Below are 23,504 nucleotides of genomic sequence, written 5' to 3' on the forward strand. Positions count from 1 at the left end.
TATATATATTAAAAATAGTGAAGGACCTAAAACAGTACCTTGAAGCATACCAAACTCAATTATTTTTTTAGTAAATAATTTGTTAATAATTTTGACAATTTGATATGTATTTTTTAAATATTTTTAAAATATTAAGTAAAGTATGCCTCTTATTCCATGATGATGATAGGACAATGGAATGTTAGAGGGACTTTTGAAGTAGGGGCACTAAAGAACTTATCAGATACGTTAGAGAAATATGAGATAGATATTGCAGCTATACAAGAAACTAAACAAAAAGGAAATTTTACCATGGATGTGGGAAACTACGTGTTTTTCAACAGTGGAGACAATGAACGTGTATTTGGGGTGGGATTTTTTATAAAGAAAACATTTGCCAATCTGGTAATAGATTTTGAGGCAGTCACAAGCAGATTATGTAAAATAAGTATAAGAGGAAAATATAGAAAAGTAACCCTTATAAATGTGCATGCACCAACAGAAAATACAGATGAAGACGTTAAAGATAGCTTTTATGAACAATTAGAACATATGTTTTACAAAATACCATCATATGACATAAAAATAATTGTAGGAGATTTGAATGCCAAGATTGGCAGGGAGGATATATACAAACAAATAACAGGGGGAAAAAGTAATCATAGAGACAGTAATCTGAATGGAAAAAGAGTAATAGAATTTGCTTTCGAACATAATATGCGAATTATGAGCACTTATTTTGATCACAAAGAAATTCATAAAGGTACCTGGGTATCACCAGATGGACAAACAGTAAACCAAATAGATCATTTACTAATAGAAGCCAAACATATGAGATCCATAAAAGATAGCCGAAGTTACAGAGGTGCTGATGCAAATTCGGACCACTTTTTGGTCAAAGTTAAAATGGAGCAAATAATACCCACAATTAATATCACTAGCTGTAAAAAGATATAACGGTGCACCACTTCAGGAGGGAGAAGTTAAGAAAAAATTCAGGCAGCAAATTGAAGAGAAACTGAAAAGCCAGACAACAGTAAATGATATAGAAAGCAGATGGGTACAACTAGAAGAAAAAATTCAAGAAGCAGCCGACTCAGTATTAACAGGAAACAGACAATGTAAACAAACGGATTGGTATGATGAGGACTGTAAGAAAGCCATTAATGACCGAAATAAAGCTAGAATAAATAGTATAATAAGAAATAATGAAGAGAGTAAAAAAGCTTATGCCGCAAAAAGACGGGAAGCAAAGAAGATTTGTAGAAGGAAGAAGCGGTCAAGTTTAGAGCAGAAACTAGTTCGTATTGAAGAAGATTTTTTACATAAACAAGTCAGGAATTTCTACCAAGAAATAAAACGAGACCAAACCCAATACAAAACCACATCAAGATATTATAAAGATGAAGAGGGGAATCTGTTAGGTGGAACAGATGAAAAATTAAGAAGGTGGGCCAATTATTTTGAGAACATATTATGTACGGACGACCAAGATGAAAGAGAACAAACGCAACCACAACATGAAGAAGTAAGGGACCCAGATGTAAATGAAGAAGTACCTACCAAGGAAGAAATTATAGAGATCATAAAAAACTTAAAAAACAACAAAGCACCTGGTGAAAATGGTATCATTGCTGAGTTTCTAAAAGAAGGTGGCGAAATGGTGCAAAAAGAAATCGCTGAGTTAATACGCGAAGTGTGGATCAGAGAAAAAATACCCAATCAGTGGAAAGAAGCAATCTTATGTCCAGTGCATAAAAAAGGAGACGTTACAGAATGTAAAAATTACAGGGGAATAGCTCTACAAGATACAGTGTATAAGATTCTGGCCATATCAATTAGAAATAAAATTAAAACAAAAGTTGAAAATTGTCTAGGTGAATATCAAGCAGGTTTCAGAGCAAACAGATCGGTAATAGACCAAATTTTTACAATGAAACAAATTTTAGCTAGCTCATATGAATTCAACCTAACATTACACATGCTGTTTATTGATTTTAGACAGGCATATGATACTATAAAAAGAAATAGAGTATTCGAAACACTGGAATATTTGAAATTTCCACCAAAAATAGTAAGACTGACTAAATGCATACTCAATGATACTAAAAGTAAAGTCATGTTAGAAGGACGGGTTTCGGATAGCTTTATCACTAATAGAGGTCTGCGACAAGGTGACCCGTTATCAACAGATTTTTTCAATTTGATCTTAGAGAAGATTTTACGAGAGTGTAACATCTACACTAGAGGCACAATATATCATCACAGGCATCAATGCGTAGCATATGCGGATGATGTTACCTTAATAACAAGGAGACCTGCAGAATTAAGAGAAATCTTTACTAGAATAGAAAAAATGGCCAGAGAATATGGTTTAGAAATAAACGCAGAAAAAACAAAATATATGGTGATGAGGGGAAACGAAAATCATCAAGGACAGTTCTTTAAGATACAAAGCCCAAGTAAAGAATATAACTTTGAAGTTGTTAGCCAATTCGATTACTTGGGAATGACACTAACAAATAGGAACGAAGAGAACCAAGAAATCATAAAAAGAATGGCCAAAGGTAGTAAGAGTGCTGGGAGCCTGACTAAGATACTGAGGTCGAATATAATATCCAGAACAGCAAAAAAACGAATATATACAACAGTTATCCGACCTACAGTACTCTATGCTAGCGAGACCTGGACACTAAATAAAGATATGGAAGTAAAATTAGATAGATGGGAACGAAAAATTCTTAGAAGGATATACGGAGGTGTAAAAGAGGGGAACATCTGGCGAAGAAGAACGAATGAAGAAATAATGCAAATATATGGGCAACCAAAAATAACAAGACTTGCTAAAATTCAAAGATTAAGATGGCTCGGACATATAGCAAGAATGAAGAAAGGAAGAGTTCCCAATGAATTAATAAACACGGAGGCTGGTACAAAAAGAAAAAGAGGTCGCCCCCGAAGAAAATGGCTGGAGTCGGCAAAAGAAGATCTGAAGTCGCTGCGGGTACAAGATTGGAAAAACTTAGCACAAGATAGAAAGAAATGGAAGAAAACCGTTGAAGCCTTGGGCCTTTGAGGCCTGTTGAGCTGAACTATATATATATATGCCTCTTATTCCAAGATCATCCAAAGCACCTAACAACTGCTGATGACTAACAGTGTCAAATGCCTTAGCTAGATAGGAGAATGGGAGAGCCATTATCCAACAACATACCTATATATATATATATATATATATATATATATATATATATATATATATATATATATAAGTAATCAGTAGCGGATGTTATAGCATTGGAAGTATAATATCCCTTCTTAAAACCAAATTGGTTTGGAGACAGCAGGTTAAATTTTGTAAGATATTGGTGGTTCGACTAAGGCCTTTTCAAAGATTTTTCAAAGCTGGTAATAAGTGATATACGACCATAATTTTGTACCAATTTTGTATCACCTTTTTTGAATATAGATATAATTACAGCTTTTTTAAAATGGTCAGGACATGCACCATGTTCAAATTTTTTATTTATTAAATAAGTTAATCAACATCGGATTAGTCGGATCAACAACATAATTAGAAATAATCTTTAACAGATCGGCGAAAATTTTGTCTATGCCAGGAGATTTTTTTGGTTTTAGGAAAATAATAATACTCTGAACTTCTGATTTCGTTACGGGTTTCAGTAGGAGCAGTAGTATTTGGAGGATCAGGAGAAGAAAATATAATATTTTTATCAAGCGTACATCCTACATAAAAAAATATTTAAAATATTACTAATATTCTGACTATCAGTGACTACCTCTATTTTGATTTAAATTAGAATTAATTTCACTTTTTGTGCTATGTTTATCAAATTTTTTAATAGTATTTTACAGACCTTTAGTTTAAGTGTTTTAATATTTTGTAATTTCCGTAAGGAAATATTTTTTACGTCCATAATTAGCTTATTTAATTTATTTTCTTAAATTGTGAATTCTTTTTTTAATGTTAGGTCATCTGGGCTGTTCATAAATTTTCTGTCAATTTCATTTTTTTTTAATAACCGTTTTTACTAAACCGTCTGTTATCCAGATATTTCGCTTACCTCGCATCTTTTTTTCTTTATTTCTTTGGTATTTTTATTGATTAATATAATGAGGGTGTCGCTTCCTTTGGTATTTTTATTGGTTAATATAATGAGGGTGTCGCTCCCTGATGCTGATCCTCTGATGATCCCAATTTTGAAAACTAAGATAGATTTTTAAATCACCATAGTTAATTATTTTCCTAAACTTAGTTTTGCACTTAATTTTATTTTTTTCAAATGAAAAACTTACAAATGTTGCTTTATGATTAGTCACGGAGAGGTGCAGAACAGCTGATAAAGCATTATGATTGATCACTTGATATGATTGATTTTTTACAAAAATGTGATCCGTACACAACTACGAGAATCGCCCTGAACTCTAGTATTTTTTATTTATTATTGATAAGACATTATGTTCACTCAATATACCTAAATACTGAAAAGACTCTGTGCCATATTTTCGATATATATTAATGTTACCCAATAAAAGATGATATTTAAAAACAGAATTTTTAGTGATCTCTAAATATTTATCTAGACCAATAGAAAACTGCTCTTCATCTGTCGATGGTAGTCTGTAAATTATTGTTATTATTGTATTTTGATTGTATTTACCTAATATAGATATCTCTAATACCTTACATACACTAATGTTTACAATCTTACACGTTAATCTTAAATTCTTTTTTATGTATACAACGACACCACTAATTTGATTTATATCTCCTTTATTAGATAAAATGTTATAATTATCTATTTAAAATAAGGATATATCAGGAATAATCCAAGTTTCCATTAGAGATTATACAGTCAAAATTAAGTGTCATCTGTTGTATATTTAATCGTAACTGATCTAGATTTTTATTAAGGCTTCTAATATTTTGGTGTAAAATGGTAAAATTTTCATTATTTTTACCTTAATAAAAATCCGTAGTTAACTTATTAAAATCTTCAATATGTTTAGGTTTATGAGTAATTACGGGAATGTAGTATACATCACGAATGCATGGATCCATATTATAACAACAACTAAAAAAATTTGGTAGGGAACTACCTAAGAAATAATATTTGTCTTACAAAATTCTAGCACTTACTGCTTTGCTTTCAAGTATTTTTTACTCTTTCTTTGGTACCCGAAGTAGAGTTGTGTCTTGATTTTGGCTTTTTTCTTTCTTCGTGTCTATCTTCGTTTTTGTTCTTCCTCACTCCTTTTAGTACTTTTTAATGGTCAATAATATTTTTTTTCCGAGCCCTTTTTTTCTGATTTACTTTTATCAGTATCTGATTCCTTTGTCGGTTTTTCAGTCAGTGAAGTTATCAGGTTAAGGTTTTGTTGTTGGGTAGCCTCTTCTTTCTATGATGAATTCTTGGGCGTAGCTTGGGTAAATTGTGAGATGCTGTCTTCAAAAAATGATTTATAATTAAGTGTTCGTGTTTCTGGTGCAGTGTGTCGTTTAGGTATTTCTGATTAAACATTATCTTTATTTTCATCCTTTTCCATATTTTTAAAGTCTTTGGCAGAATATTTTTCATTATTTATGATTAAGTACCTGCCACGAATTTTAGCATAAATTTTTTCTTTTATATTACTAGTTTAAGATGTGTAGTGAGGAGATTTTGGTCTTGTCTGTCCTCGTAGCATAGATCGTGATTTATATAAATATTATTATTACGTAATTTACTAACTGCGTTTTTAGTTTCTATTTTTATATACATAAAATTTAAGAAAATTTTATTGTTTTAAACTTAATATTGCAAAGTTATCTTAATACCAAGTTTCAGTTGAAACAGTTGTCTTCTATATATGTAATCGGCAACACGTTTGGATGGAAACTAAGACAAGCATTTAGAAAGCTGCTATAAGACAACAGAAATGCGAAATCCTAGTAGAATTCGTGAAAACACACTGAGCGATGAAAATTACAAACCCAACGTATCCGATTCATAGGTTGAGAGTGGTTCTAGAAGTGTCACAGAAATATTGGAAGATGAAGAGGGAACACTTAACGATAACGGTGAGTAACACCAAACATAAGTTTAATATAAAATCTTAAAGATCGCGACATTTGGGAAGAGGTACAGTCCGAAGTTTCCAATTTCGGAGGCGAACTTGCTTTTTTACAAAAAAGGATTTAGTGATAAAGTATTGGAGAGAGAGGTAGACAACCTGAAGTTTGAAGATACAAACACTTTAATATCAGAACTGACCTAGATTCAGATCACTCCTATGCAATTATAAATTCGAGATCATTAAGTCTTCTTTAAACTTGCAGTAAATAATTGGTCTACTTTTATGAAATTTTACTATATCACAAAGATTATAATTATTGACTAAAAGCTTTGCTCTTATTGAATAGATACAAAAAAAATTAACAAAGGCTGTTAGTTCAAATGTTAGTCCTAATATAATATTCCTTTTATTTGTTGTGTATTTAACTATACTAATAGTAAATTAATGAAATATTCTACTTTAGACATTATTAAAATATGTACGAAATAAGAAGGAACAAACCATTTTATCATACATTAAGAACTTTAGTATTTTCCATACTTTATCCTACAAACTACGATAAGAAATATATCAGGCGATATTTATTTATTAGTCAATTAATAAGGTTTATTATATATACGGCTGCTATAAGTACTTTTCTTCACCTTTTGGCCTTTCGAAATAGTAAGTATGTTTAAATGAAATAAGTATAAAACGTAGGTTTGCATAAATATCAAAATTTATTATGAATATTTTTAGTTTTTACAAATTGTTAACTTGCTGCAAATATTTTGTTCAAAGGTTTGTTGATTTGCTCCATTGATTTTTGATATTTCACATGAAAACTGAGATTTTTGGTCTGAGGAAACGATATTTGTAAGAGATTTTGAAGATGTTTGTCAATAAACGTCGCATTGACCCTGAAATCTGCAAGTTTCTGGTGTCAAACATTTGGCACTGATTTAGGTATTTTTTGCACATGTGTTATTAGACACAATAAGTTTAAATATCGAACTATATATTAGATATTTTTTTAGTTTATTAGAATTTTAAAACATGACAATACATGTCAGTACAGGCCTAACTTGCAATTGTCTGTCTTATAATTAACTGACTTTCTATTTTTGTTTATGTGGTATATTTCGGAAAATAGTCTTTAATTCTAGTTATTTTATCTTGACATCTGATAAATTAAATGTGTGGCCTGATGTGTTGAAATCTGGTTCTAGTGCACAATAATTTTTCTCTGTTGTGCAGTCATTTTTGTGTCTGGTCTTAAAGGTTCGATAATAAGCTGTAAATGGATATGGTATTTAGCTATTTTGAGTTTTGAATATTGTTTCTAAATCCTTTTGTAAGAACATATCGTTGCTAACGTGCAAAATGCTGCTCTTTATAACAACATATTATGTTTTTTGGTCTCTCGATCAGCATGAAGAAATTATTTTTGCTTAGTATGGTATTTGGTTCTACTAAGTGCCAATTCTGTTCTAAAATTTTAATGATTAGTTTAAGAGGAATGTTCTTGAACATTTTTCTCAAATAAAGTTGGCCTAAATACTTGGCCAAAATTCTAATTGTTGCTTTTAAAAATCAAACGATTTCGGTTGTGCCATTCTATATATATATATATATATATATATATATATATATATATATATATATATATATATATATATATATATATATATATATATATATATATATATAAATATATATATATATATATATATATATAGATATATCTATATATATATAAATATATATGTGTGTATATATATATATATATATATATAGATATATCTATATATATATAAATATATATGTGTGTATATATATATATATATATATATATAAATATATGTATATATATATATATGTATATATATATATATATATATATTGTACCGATAAGACTACCAAAGAGAGCTACTTATTGCTTCGATGGGCTGCTTGTGTGTTCTAGCTGTTAGGTCAATAAACGTCGCATTGACCCTGAAATAACATATTAAAATTTTATGTAGTGAAAGTAATAAATTTAAAAGGACTTTTTTGGAAATGGTTTGTATTAGCAAAAATGATAATAGTTTAAACAAAAGATCTGAAATTCAAAATTTAAGCAAAATTTATAATTATATTCTTTCTTTATGATTTATATATAAAACTTGTAAAATGTCATATTTAATTCTCCATATATCTGTCACATTCTTTCAGACATCTGTCAACGGTGAATAAATCTTCTTCTTTTTGTTACTAAACAAAAAAGAATGTTTAAACGAAATTTTACTTTTGGCAATATAATTGTCAAAAATAAAAATTTTATGTTGGCATTTATGACATTGAGGCTATTTGTAATTGGTTGCTATTTGAACTTATTTATAAATTCAATTATTTTTATATTAAAAAAAATGTTTTCAAAATTATAAAAAAATTTTCGGACAAACATTTATTAGATTAAAACATTTTTGTATTAAATATTTTGAAGATGTAAGCAGTGATTTTTACTTACCAAACTAATTTTTATTTGGTAAGTTAACAAAAATTGTTTTTTCTTTTTAGTTCAACCTTGTAAGTATTTTGTCTTTTTTAGCTCTTGATAATAATTGTAAACACAATTGAAAGCTCGAGAATAAAAAAATAGTTAACCAATAGCCCTATTATTGACTCCAACCCATCCAAAACAGTTATATATTTGTTCCAAACGAGTCACAAGTACTTCTTTTTTCTTATTCTTATATATATATATATATATATATATATATATATATATATATATATACATATATATAAATATATGTATATATATACATATATATATATATATATATATATACATATATATATGTATATATATATATATATATATATATATATATATATATATATATATATATATATATATATTAAATCAAGTGCTAAGAGATGTCTTCATGTCGAAAGTAGCCGTAATTTGTCATCTCTTTTATTGAGACAATTTGGCCTTTTTTTCAATTTTTATGGCTTTTCGAATATTTCTTGGTGTATAGAAGCGGATGGGATTCTTTTTTATGATGTGAGATTATGTTGTGCAAGTACTTAATTACGGTATCCCAGCCGCACATAAGTGTGGTTTTTAAATATTTATGCAACTAATATTTTAAGTTTACATATTTAATTTTCTCCAAAGTTAACAGCTACTACTCAAAAAATAAAGTAGAAGAACACTGTAATATCTATATTGACTTTATTGTTTTTTAGCCAACATTCTCCTAAACTTTGGCCAAGACATATTCATGACGGCAGCTGGTAATATACTAGTGCTAATTAAAGTCATTTTTCCGTTTTACGGTCAAGAATGGTCGAAACTTCTATTCAAAGTCACTCAATATACAGTTTTTGGTGAACCGTATAATCTTACAGAAACAACAAAGTCACTTAATAAAATGTCGCTTATATTCAGGATTTATTGTTTAACAGGAGGGTTTGTGTACACGGTTACTGGTAAGTTGTTTCTTAGATATCAATATCCTTATATCAAATTTATATTAGGGAAACATTGTTCTCTACCAATTTTAATACACCATTTAATTTTTTACACTTTCAGATTCCTTCTTAATAAAAAAATTTTTACTTCTAAATTCGGTTTGTTCAGGTATCAGTTTCTCATCACTGGTAACAGAGATTCAATTATTATTATTCACAACTTGAAAAAGGTGGCAAAATACAAAAACTGGTTGAAACATTTTAGCTTTGGTTGCTATTAGCCATTTTTCGTCCCTTTTGAAGCGAAGCTTGTATAATGGCGTTACATTATTTTTTTCTATAGTAAAATAACAAGGTGAGCATTATGAAAGTAGCGTCATGAATAGACTTCGGCAAATATGCATATTGCATATTTTGCATATTGTGCATATTTTATGCAAATATTTCATATTTTGGCATATTTGTATAAAAGTTTGCATAAAGTGCATAAAAGTTCAGATTTTTATACTGTATTTAAAAATTTTTAAACATACCAATTTATTTCAATTCTTGTATAAAATTTTGTAGTCATTTTAATCAAGAAATGATCTAAGTACGTAATCTCTACAGGTACAAAACATTTACAATTTCAAAGAAGATCAATTTAAGTAGCCCTCAACATTCTTAGAAAGTCTCGGTCACTGAGGCATTCAGTTATTGGATAATCGCTAAGGGTTCGCTCATTTGCATTTTATAATCTAATCCCCAAATCTATCTACAATTTATTGTATCTTAACAGCAGGTAAACGGCTAATAGTTTTGTTCCTAATTTAGGGATTTTCCAAAATCTCCCAGTTTATTGAATTAGGTACCTAAACATTTCTAATTTGATGCTCAGATTTGTAAATCATTTTTGTTTTGATATTCAAAGCGCAAACACTCGTTGTGCGTAACAAAAAGGAAGATTGTGATTTTATAATGACTAAAACAACCAGTGCTTCAACTTGGATTAAACCTTATAAAGAGCTGTCTATGGATATGGGAAAAATCTACTGTTCAGTCCGTGGCAAAATTGTAAGTATCTAATATTTTCTATTAAATATCTAATATTTCATACATACAGGGTGTTTCCAAATGACACTTACTTACAACGTTTGACTGTAGATACTTCTCGAAAAATTGAACAAAACGATATATTTAATGAAGAAAAAGAATTTTAAGAAGAAGAAGAAGATATTAACCAACTATGGGCAAATATACGAGATATTGTGTTACAGAAATCCGTTGAAATATTGGGCAAAACCAAGTCAGAAAAAAGAAATCATTGGTTTGATCATGAGTGCGAAATGGCCACAAATAGAAAGAACGCAGCATATCAAAAAACCATTGACGCAGGTTGTACACGGAGAAAAAAAGAAGAGTATAGACGTCTTAGAAGAGAGGAAAAACGTATCCATCGACGTAAGAAGAGGGAATACGAACAGAACACTCTCAGTGAGATACAAAGTTTATTCGATAAAAATGAAACGAGGAAATACTACAAATCCTTAAATATTAGCCGTCGAGAATTTAAACCACGATTAAAAATTTGTAAAGACACTAACGGTGAAATTCTACATGATAAAAGCTCAGTTCTTAACAGATGGGCACAACATTTCAGCGAACATCTAAATATAAACAATATTGAAGGAGAGTACAATATAGAAAAGGAACAAAATATACAACGTCAACTACACAGTGAAGACCCAACAAGAAGAGAAGTGTCAGATGCGATCCTAAAACTCAAAGACAATAAAGCCCCAGGAATCGATGACATCTGTTCGGAAATGTATAAAAAAGGAGGTGATCAACTTTTTGCAGCAATCCATAAACTAATAGTACTTATATGGCAGAATGAATGGGTACCAGAAGAGTGGCTGAAGGGAATAATATGTCCATTGCATAAAAAGGGGGATCAACTGGAGTGTAAGAACTATAGAGGCATTACTCTGTTAGCATCTGCGTATAAGATCTTCGGCAATGTATTATCTGAAAGACTTAAACTTTTTACAAAGGATATTGTTGGTCAATATCAATGCGGATTTACTGCTGGAAAGTCAACTACACATCAAATTCAAGCACATAGGCAGATTCTAGAAAAGTCATTAGAATATAACATAGAAACACACCATCTCTTCATTGACTTCAAAGCAGCCTATGACAGTGTGAAAAGAACTGCATTATATAATGCAATGATAGACTTTGGAATCCCACCTAAGTTCGTTAAGTTGTCCCAACTAACAATGCAAAACGTAAGCTCATGCGTTAGAATTGAAGGAGAAAAAATATAAAACGTGCACTAAAGCTTAATATATACAGGACCTTAATAAGACCAGTTTTGATATATGGGGCTGAAACGTGGATCTTATCTCAAAATGATAAAAGACTTCTTGGTATTTTTGAGAGAAAAATTCTTAGAAAGATTTTTGGGGCCGTAAATGAAAATGGGCTATGGCGTCGAAGATACAACTTTGAACTGTATCAGTTATACACCGATCCAGATATTGTGAAATTCGTTAAAGTGCAGAGACTTAGATGGGCTGGACACATTGCTAGGATGTCAGATCACGAATACACAAAGAGATTAACATTTTCAAAACCAGAGGGCACAAGAAGCAGAGGACGACCACGAATGAGATGGATTGATGATGTGGAAGAAGACCTACAGATTCTAGGGGTTAGAAGATGGAGGGAAGTTGCCAGGAATCGACAGGAGTGGCGACTTCTTTGTGAGCAGGCCAAGATCCACAACGGATTGTCGAGCCACTTATGATGATGTTATATTTAATGAGGGGTCAAACTTATTTACTTTTCGAGATACAGGGTGTTAAAATTAAAAAAAATTAAATTCTTTTAGTTAATAACAACAATAACTTTAAAACCAATAAACGTATTTACTTGAAATTTAGTACTCGTAGGTTGTTTTTAAATGAAAAATAGCTTCCTTTAGTGAGAAAAAATTGTCCATGGTACAATACAATGGTGTGTATTTAGAAAAATTTTTCACCTTTACTTTTTTTTATGAAGTCAGCTATTCTAAAACACAATTATTTTTATTGTAATTGAATTAACAAAAAAAAAAACTTTTGTTGAATTTTAAAATAAGTTATATGATGTACTAATGATTAGTAACAAAAACTAATTTGTGGATTAATACTGCATTTAAAACACTTAGCGAGTGTTTTTTTTTTTCCAAACCAGTTATTTGATTAACCAAAAACACCTTGTATATTTTTATATTTTAAAGGTTGGGTTAAAATATAGGTTTTTATTTTTATTTATAGATAGCATGTGAGAAGAAATTTCAGATAGACCAACATGTGAGAACTGCTTCACACATTGCAAAAAAAGGAAAAATAGGAGGAAAGCATCAAACTTTAATGGCTAAATGTTTCCAATCTACTTCAAAAAAATTAGATGAGCAAGAAACTTTTAATGAAGACTTGTGTCGCGCATTAGTGTCTGCAAACATACCGCTTTCAAAATTAGCAAATGTAAATTTTAGTTCGTTTCTAAAAAAATATTGCAAACTTAATGTTCCAAGTGATCGGTCTCTAAGAAGAAATAATATGAACGGGCTATACTCGTCGGTGTTAATTAATATTAAGGAAGAAATTGCAGATAATTATTTTTACATATCTGTAGACGAAACCACTGATTCCTCAGGAAACTATATTGCTCATTTATTGATTGGTGTTCTTAAAGAAGATACCTTACCAAAATCTTATTTTATGCCAGCAACTTGAGAAAACAAATGCTTTAACAATTTCGCGTTTTATACAAGAAACATTAGCAACTTTTTTTCTTCCGACAACTATTCCTTCTAATAAATTACTGCTTATTTTATCGGATGCTGCTCCTTATATGGTGAAAGCAGGACAAAATTTAAAAATATTTTTCCCAGATTTAATACATGTTACTTGTGTAGCGCATGGATTAAACAGAGTTGCAGAGGAAATACGAAAAAAGTTTCCTCTTGTAAATACCATGATATCCAGTGTCAAAAAAGTATTTCTTAAATCTCCTATAAGAATTCAACTTTATAAAGAAATGCTACCTAACATTCCTCTTCCACCACAACCTATTTTAACGCGATGGGGAACATGGTTAGAAGCAGCTAATTTTTATGCAGATCATTTTGTTAAAATAAAAAACATAATTGATACGTTAACAGATGAAAGTTCCCAATCTTTTTTGGATTCTAAACAAACTTTTCAGAGTAACTTGCTTCAACAAGAACTTTCATTTATAAAATCAAATTTTAGTTTTGTTCAAAAAACAATTACTCAGTTAGAATCACCAAAACTGTCATTGTTCGAAAGTACAGCATTAATAAAAGAATTTGCGTCATGTTGTCGGAACGTTAGAGGTAATATTGGAAAAGATATTTTAAAAAAATTTGAAGCTACTATGGAAAAAAATAAAGGTTACCATATTCTTTCTGAAGTAGTCAGTGTTCTAGCTGGAAATATTTCGGAAACAATTAATTTAGAACCAAATGTTTTGGTTAGTTTGAAAAATGCTCCCGTTACATCAGTTGATGTTGAACGAAGTTTTTCCATATATAAATATATGTACTCAGACAGAAGCCACGAGTTTTTGTTAGAAAATTTTGAACACCACTTGGTCATTTATTGTTACCATAATTCTAAATAAGTTTATTCATACTTAAAAATGATGTAGTTACTTAAAATAAATGTAAATCTTAATGAATAGTAGGAAATATTTAGTTATGTACACTTTTTTTTAAATAAAATTGTTACTATTTTACGATTTTTTTATTTATTTGTATGCATATTTTGTAAAATATTTGCATATTTTCGGGTAAACACGTGCATATTTATGCGCATATTTTCTACATTTTTATTTGCATATTTGCCGAAGTCTAGTCATGAAACACAAAATAGCGGTTCGTGATTCGCAGTCAATGTAAACAATTAGAAGAGTCCATTTACGCGACGAGGAGTGTTCTTTATACAATATGTAAACATTTTCTATTTCCTTATAGTCCATAAAAAATCTATAAAAAAATGATAAATAAATAATAACATTACTTGTTTAATATACATTATTGATATGAATATTATTAAATTGCACAATAATTGTTTGCAGTTGAAACGCGCTGTTTCTTCTCAATCGACTGAATTACGATTGATTGCAGAGTGATTTAAACTAATAATTTACTTAACACTATCAACATTTGTCAATAGTATGACATATCCTATAAACTCAGTTTCTCAACTTTTCTGTCAATCTAACAATTAATCAATCAATCATAGTTTACGATAATGAAATATTAGTGTACAATTATTTACCTTTATTGTTGTAGTTGTTGTAAATGACGAATCTAAGCACTCCACATTTTCACTACAGACACAGCTGACGATACTTTAACCACACGTGTGAACTTGTATTATGACGCTTTCTCGGTTTTCCAACGTTAAGAACGCTCGAGAAAGACAGAGACACAAGCACGCACCGATTCAACGCGCCTAATTCTCTAGTGCTGCGCGCGCAGCGGACCGATCATGTTTGAGTGGGAGAGAGACGCAAGGCATTCGCCGGTCCGGCGGGCCTCTCTCTCGTTCGGTGACTCATCGTAACAGACGTGAGCGGGCGTTACACTTTTTCATGAGTGACTCCGAGCCACAACCTAATTTAAGACGTTGTCACGTCAAAAATATTATTTAAATTTTAAAAGTACAAAAAACATATTATGAAGCTTCGTGCTAGTCTACAGTATTGTCTATGATACCAATTTTTTTTCTTGAAGATCTGTTAAAAGTACTAAAGCTTTTTAAAATTTATTAGTTTAAAGTTTTTACGAGAGTCCTAGAACTATTAATTTTAGAGTGGCGATAAATAAATGGTTGCTATTTTGACGAAATTATGCAATATCACGAAGATCACAACTATCGATTAAAAGCTCTATTAATATGAAATGGACATAAAAATATTTAACAAACGCTAATTTAGACGAGTATAGCCTAATAGTCACTTTATTTGTGTAATTATTTAGTAAGTTGATGAAATATTCTACTTTAGACATTATCTAAATATGTACGAAATAACAACGAACTAGCCATTCTATCATTAAGAACTTTAGTATTTTCCGTACTTTATCCTACAAATTATGACAAAAAATATATGAAACGATATTTAGTTATTAGTGAGTTAATAAGGTTTATCATATATTTAGTCCCTATAAGTAGTTTTTTTCACATTTTGGCTTTTCGAAATAGTAAGTATGTTTAAATAAATTAAGTATACATCACTTAAATAAGTATAAAATGTATGTTTGCACAAATATCAAAATCTTAATAAATATTTTTAGGTTATACAAATTGTTAACTTGCTGCAGTCTTTTTTGTCTAAGGAAACGATATTTGCAAGACATTTTGAAGGTGTTTGTCAATAAAAGTTGCATTAGCGCTTAAATCCGTAAGCTTCTGGTATAAAACGTGTTGAGGAATTATTTTCAATAATTTGGATCCTATAACATTTCCTGATCTGTGTCGTGTTGCGATTCTCTACCACTCTTAAACAGGGTTGCTATTTCCACCATTACCGTTGAACCAAGAAGCTTCTACACTGTTGGTTCTGTTATGTTCTTTACTGGTATACTTTTCAGTGCTTTATTCCTGCATCACTCGCATCTCTCTCACGCTTCCATTACATATCCACATTTTACAAACGGTAAATCATTTGCAGTGTTGTCCCCACTTCTATCTAAATTTTGGAGTATCTTCATCGATATGCTTAATCGTTTGCAATGTTTATTATAGACTAGATATTATTTACATGTTAGTCATTTGCAGACCTGTGTGACAGCTTTTCTCATGCAGCGAGATTTTAAGTTAGCATATTGCTCGTAGGGTCAAAGAAAATTCTGGTAAGTAAATGTAAGTTTTTTTATGTACAAGATGTTTAATTATTGTTATAATATAATTTTAGATAGTGCACAATGAGTAGAGGACGAATGTAGTTGCATGTTTGGTTTCCAGAAGGATATTGTGTTGTCGTATAAAACTAAAGCCTCAAAAAAACGTTCTGATATTATCTACATTTCATTTTAATGACTTAATCAATTTGAAGTCTAGTAAATAGGTAAAACCTGAGATTATTACGTTCTACAACCTAACAAAAGAAAGAGTCGATGTAGTTGACCAATTAAAATCAACGTATTCTGTTAGTCAATACTGGAGTTATTAAATAACGCAAAATTTATCTGAATCATCTGGCCGAAGCTTTGATTAACCTTTCGCTACCGAAGGGTCAAGTTGTTTTGTAGTTGACGGAGGGGGTACATTATGTACCCCACGCATTTTTATAGATTAAATATTAACATAATGCAATAATTTTAGTTAAAACATAATTAAAACAAATGCAAGTATTTTTTATTGAATATAAGTAACAATAAAAAAATATATGGTGTCTTGAAAAAATTAATTAGCATTTTTTTGATTAGCTTTACATTTTGTACATATTATTGTTTGAATTGTTGTGGTTGTTTGATGTTCAGCACAAACAAAGAATTTACAAGAATTGCACGTTTTTCTGCTTTTGCGGTCCTTCCTGCGTGGACAAAGTAAACATCGCCCTGAGGATTTCAAGATGGTGGCGTCGTTTTCGCGATTCTCCCTTGGTGGTGGTGGGCATAATTCGTACATCGCGTTTATAATTCGCTTATGGAATGTTTGTGGACTTTGTAGTCGCCTATCGACATAGGGCTTTATAAGTTCTTGACCCAGGTTTAGTAAAAATTCTCTGCGTCTGTGAGAAGCTTCATACGCACGAATGGAATTCTTTGTCGTCCACAGTACGTACGCATTCAGACCTGCAATGTCTAGAAGATTTTGAAACAAAACAAATGGCCATCTCTTAGAGGCTCTTTTACAAGAATATTCATTTACCATCTTATCCATAGTATCTACGACACCTTTTGTAGAATTGTAATGCAAGATTATGTCTGGCTTATAGTCCGTCTCTTCTCCGCTAATTTGATCGTCGTTATGTTCTGTACTCAATAAAATTACTGCCTTATTCTTTTTAGGAACGTAAGACGCCAGTGTTATTTCCTCAGTGAAGGCAAAAACTGAGGACTTTTCTTGTCTAGAAATATTGGGTAGTAGGGCTGGAGGGATATCCTGCTTGTTTTTTCGAAGTGTTCCATATAATGTTATTTCTGGATCTAGGAGTTGTTTTGCCAAGGGAACACTGGTAAAGAAATTATCAGTAGTGATGCCATAACCAGTTTTTAGAAATGAGACCAAATCAAGTAGTACTCTTTTGCCCTGGTCTTTTTCTGGTTTGTTACCATCTTTTCCAGTATAAATCTGAAGGTTAGCAGCATAGGTGATTGTTGCATCAACTAGAGCCCATATTTTGATGCCATACTTGGCTGGTTTTGATTTAATGTAGACTTTAAATGGACACTTACCTCTAAAACTTACAAGTTGTTCATCAACAGTTAGATGAGAGTGGCACTTAAAACTTTCTTTACAGTGTTCTACAAACTTTGTAAACACTTCCCTAAAAGCTGCTAGTTTGTCAGAACTTCTACGTTCTTCTCTAGTGTTCAAATCATCGAATCGCATAAGTGAAATTAAATCTAGAAATCGGTCGCGTGACATGGCAGCCGGAAAAATAGATCGACTGTACAAAGGGTTTCGACACCATAAAAAGTGCACTGGTTCCCTATTGGCTTTTAGCGCACCCGCCGTAATCAAGAGTCCCAAGACCGCATAAATTTCCACTGAATCAGTGGGCAACCAGGTTATTGTTTTATTAGGATTTTTCCCATTCCAATCCTGAAAGTATTTCTCCGCTTTCTGGTTTGTACATTTGACGATGATCTCTACAATTTTCTCATCTACAAATAATTTGAAGCAATCACTAATTTTAGCGACATTTTTAGATTTTTCTGTAAGCCCTGGTTTTTCGAGCAAGTTTTTTGTGCGACATCTAGTTTGTCGTAAAGGACGATTTTTCCAAACTGTATCATTCTTGGAAATAAATGTGGAATCTACTGCCCCCAAAACTGGTTTATCAGAATCATTACTGTCTCTCTCAGATGGCTAAAATATAATAAACTCAAGATAGAAATATCGTTCATAAAACAAAAATAAAAATGACCTGCAGAATTTCAGGCTCATATTCCGCTACTTCTGAATTATCATCTAATTCTGAATCATCCGATAAACTAGCTCTTTCAGAAATGTAATCATCATCACTTTCCTCTAACCACTGCACTGCAGTTTCACGATCCTGTTCTTTCCGAAGGTCTAACTTTATTTTTTTCGACATATCGGTAAATCGTGTAATCACAAATGGATAAACTAAAACGGTATGTTAGCACTAAGTCATCCACAGAACTGATTTGTGTGTTATTGCAAACAACAGGTTTGGTGCCGTGCGCAAAACGTCTGGTTTAGTCAGTGGCGTCGACCGCAATGAACTGTACCGCGGTTGACGGAGGGGGTACAACTTGTACCCCAAGCACAGTGCTGCACTTTTCATAGGTAAAAATATGTCAAATTGAAATCAAATGGTTGGATATGCTTTTACACATCCCAATGAAGAAGTAACTAGAACAGTTAAACAAAATTCCAACATTTTTAAAAATTATTCATGAAAAATCGAATTTGGGGTACAATCTGTACCCCCCTCCGGTAGCGGAAGGTTAAACCACTGTTGGTTCGTCATTCATCAATCAGGTCTTTCCTAATTAATATACGAAGCATTTTAAGGGAATATCTAAATATGCTTCTAAATTGAACCAAACAAAGAAACATCTCTAGAATTTTGTGTACTTTATCGAAGGAAGAGAATAGAAAGTCAAAAAAACGATATTTTAGATGCCATAGTGCTATTTATACAGAGAATGCCACCTTCAAATGCTTAACGTGTTCTGTCCCACATAATGAAGACCAAACGACATTAGCAAAAATATAAATAAAAACCTTCTCGAGGCCGGACTACAGGTTGTAAAGAAAACGAGAACTAAAGAAGACATAATAAGCAACGAGACTAAACAACTAATGAACGAAAGAAGATAACTACTAGAGGACAACAAACGCCACACTCAAGCATATACGTAAAACTTAATAAAACAATTAAAAAAGAGCTAAAACGCGACATAAAAAATTGAAAGAAAACTTAATAAAGCAAGTCATTGAAAACAACAAAGGCCTAAAATATCTAAAACTAACACTGAGTGCCCAAACAATTATTAAAATTAAAGACACGAATTATAAGGAAGAGAAGGACAAATATAAAATAACAAAGATAGTCGAAGACTTCTACAAAACCTTGTACATATATCAAAGCTAGCCCAATAAATCAACAAAGGCAAACTTTAAAAATAAAATAAAAAATTTGGGATTAGAGGTACTACCGAGCGAATCGAAATTAAAAGAGCTTTAAAAGAGCTTAAAAATAATAAAGCTCTAGGACACGACGGTATAATTGCCGAGCTCTTAAAAACAAGCAACACAATAATAATTCCTATACCAACAGAACTATTTAATATATGTCTCCATAATAACAAAATCCCCAAAGACTGGAACGAGAGTCTAGTAGTACTCTTATACAAAAAAGGAGACAAATGTGACCTAAAGAATTATATACATATATTGTAGCTGAGTCAAGTATACTAACTGTTAATGAAAATTATTAACAATGGGTTGACTTACAAAATGTATAATTACCAATCGGTTAAACAAGCTGGCTTACGCAAAGGATATAGTACATCAGATCATCTGCCGACACTGATAAAGAAGACAAATGAATACCAACTACCCGTATTTCTTTCCTTCATAGACTATGAAAAGGCATTTGATAGTATCAAGATGTGGGCTACAGAACAAGTAAATAATAATTGTAGAATAGATTCGAGATATAGGCAACTAATACATAATATATCTGAAAACGCAACTATGATAGTACAACTAGACGAAAATACAAATCCCATCCCCATTAAGAGAGAAGTTAGACAAGGTGACGTAATACATATCTCCAAAGCTTTTTAATCTAGCCTTTAAAGACGTCTTTAACACTACAAATTGGTCAACATATGACATCAACGTTGATGGCAACAAGTGAAACTACCTCAGATTCGCTGACGACATCGTGATTATAGCGAGCATATTCAAGGAATTATAAATTAAAATAAAGGAACTCGTAAACAGCTCCCAATACGTCGGCCTTAAAATTAATAAGACGAAAACAAAAACAATGATCAACACAGACAATCCCAGACGTATAACTATAAATGGCAGTGAGATAGAAGAAGTCCAGGAATATATCCAGCTAGGCCAAATTCTGAAACTGGATAAAGAAAACCAAAATGCTGAAATCCCAAAGAGCATGACTGGCATGGGCAGGATTTGGAAAACTCAGTTGGATACTAAAAAATCATGAAATACATCAATACTTGAGGAGCAAAGTGTTTAACCAATACATCCTTTCTATCATGACATATAGATGTCAAATCAGGACCCTTACCAAGGCAAATATGATTAAACTAGGCACAACAGAAAGGGCAATGGAAAGAACAATGTTAGTTATACCACTGTCAAACAAAAAGAGGAACGACTGGGTAAGATCAAAAACAAAAGTTGGGGATATCACAACAAAAATTGCCAAACTCAAATGGAGCTTCGCAGGTTACACTGTTAGACAAAAAGACCAACGTTGGAACGCTACAATACAACATTATAGACCTTACAAAGGTAGACGATCAAGAGGAAGACCACAGATAAGATGGGTGGACGACATCAAAAGAATAGCCGGAACAAATTGGAAGTATGTTGTTCAGGATAAAGATTGATGGAAGGAGTTGGGAAAGAGAATGCTAAAAAGGGAAGATTAGTAAGTGTTTATTATTTATAAATATATAATAAGAATTAAAAATTATTACTACACATTTAATTTTTTTGTTAAACAATAATTGTTAAAAAAAAATTTACTTTATTATAATTGCATTTAACGCCTTATAACTTTTTATTCCTTTACTGTATATGACATCTTCTTCTTCTTAAAGTGCCCTCTCCTCAATGGAGGTTGGCTACTACAATTTTAAACTCTTCTCTATCTTCAGCTGTTCTTATTAGCTGTTCAAAATTTAGCCCTGTCCATTGTCAGATGTTTCTGAGCCACGATAGTCTTTTTCTTCCTAGGCCTCTCTTTCCCTCGATTTTTCCTTTCACTATAAGTTGGGCATATTGGTACCTATTACTTCTCAGTATGTGGCCTAGGTATGATGTTTTTCTAACTTTTACTGTATTAAAAAGTTCTCTTTCCTTGCCTATTCTATGCAGCACTTCTTTGTTTGAGGTATGCGATGTCCATGAAATTTTGAGTATTCTCCGGTAGATCCACATTTCAAAGGCCTCCAATTTATTTACGGTTGATGTTTTGAAGGGTCCACGTTTCAACTGTATATAGAAGAGTCGACCAGACGTAGCATTTTGATAAACGTAGTCGAATTTCGAGTTTTATTCGAGAATCACAAAGCAGTTTTTTTATTTTTTCGAAAGATTTTCTGGTCTGTTCTATTCTCGATCTTATTTATAGATCAGGATTTAGGCTGCTATCGATCCAACATCCCAGGTACTTAAATCTATTGACCTGTTCTAAAATGTGCCCATTTATTGTGCAAGGTTGAGTTACGTTTTGGTTTTTTCGGATTGACATCACTTTGGTTTTTTTAATGTTTATTTTCATAACAAATTGCTCACAGGTCGAGTTGGTCTTGTCGATGAGTCGTTGTAGACCTAAGTCGGAATCCGCAATTAACACTGTATCATCGGCGTATCTGATACTGTTGATATTTACGCCATTCACATTGACTCCATCCTTGGAATCCTCCAATGCTTCTTTAAATAGAAACTCGTAGTAAAGATTCGATCCTTTGATAAAAATCGTGCCTTTGTTGTAGTTCTTCTATTTCCACGCATTTTGTTTCCAGCCATTTCTCTTTTGCTTCTGTTATTATTTTTTTTTTCGAATTATTCTATTTAGTCTTTTGTATTCTCCGTCCTTGTCATTTTTTCCTTTAGATTCTCTTCGTTTGTTCATTAATTGTAAAATCATTTCTGTCATCCATTTCTGTTTGTTATTTCTAGGTGTTACTTTTAGATGTTTTTCCGTTACATTGACATCTATAAGTTGGATAATACAATTAAGATCTTTATTTAGAAGTCGGTTAATTTTCAGCTCTTAATCTTAATAATAGTGGAAATATGATTTTAAGAAAAAATATGCTATCTTGTTTCCTATTGACTTGGTAATCGAAGGTCTTGTTTTCTTAAGCAATGTGTGTTCTTTTACTAACTTTTTAATACTTGCATGTGAAGTGACATAAAAACGTAAAAGTTATTATATTGTTAAGCTAAAAAGTCAGCCCCTTCTCAAACTATTCTTTGAATTTTTAAATATACCTTTAAAATAAAGCCTTAAAGAAGCAATTGCGATTTACAAAATAACTCTAGGGTCTTTGTTTAAGCAAGTAAAGTTGTTTATCTAATTTCTGTTCGAGAAACACAAAATTACTGAAAAAATAATGGTTTTTTGCAATTATCTAGGTCACTTGTTTAAGTATTTTAATTTGAAAACATTGAAAATTAAAGAACTTTATATGATTTACAATTTTTTTAACCATTTACTTCTTATATACCTTTTATAACTGACGAATATATTATATATTGACTGGTCTAATAGGCAAGGGAGAGAGTATACATCTTAGGACACACTTTTGGAAATTTGGTATATATTTTGAGAATGATTTAATGTTCTTTCTGGAAATGAGGGACTTGAAATTTCTGGAAATGATGATTTGTAGTTGGAACATCATTGGATATTTGTTTTCGACAACGATTGAGAATTTAAAATAAATCGTTATTTAAATGGATTTTATCTTTTATTTTTTCTTATTGTTAACTATTTGTTTCACAACGGTTTCACGTTGCTTTAATTTGAGCTACGCC

Source organism: Diabrotica undecimpunctata, unplaced genomic scaffold (assembly GCF_040954645.1).
Source record: "Diabrotica undecimpunctata isolate CICGRU unplaced genomic scaffold, icDiaUnde3 ctg00000258.1, whole genome shotgun sequence".
Lineage (NCBI taxonomy): Eukaryota > Metazoa > Arthropoda > Insecta > Coleoptera > Chrysomelidae > Diabrotica > Diabrotica undecimpunctata.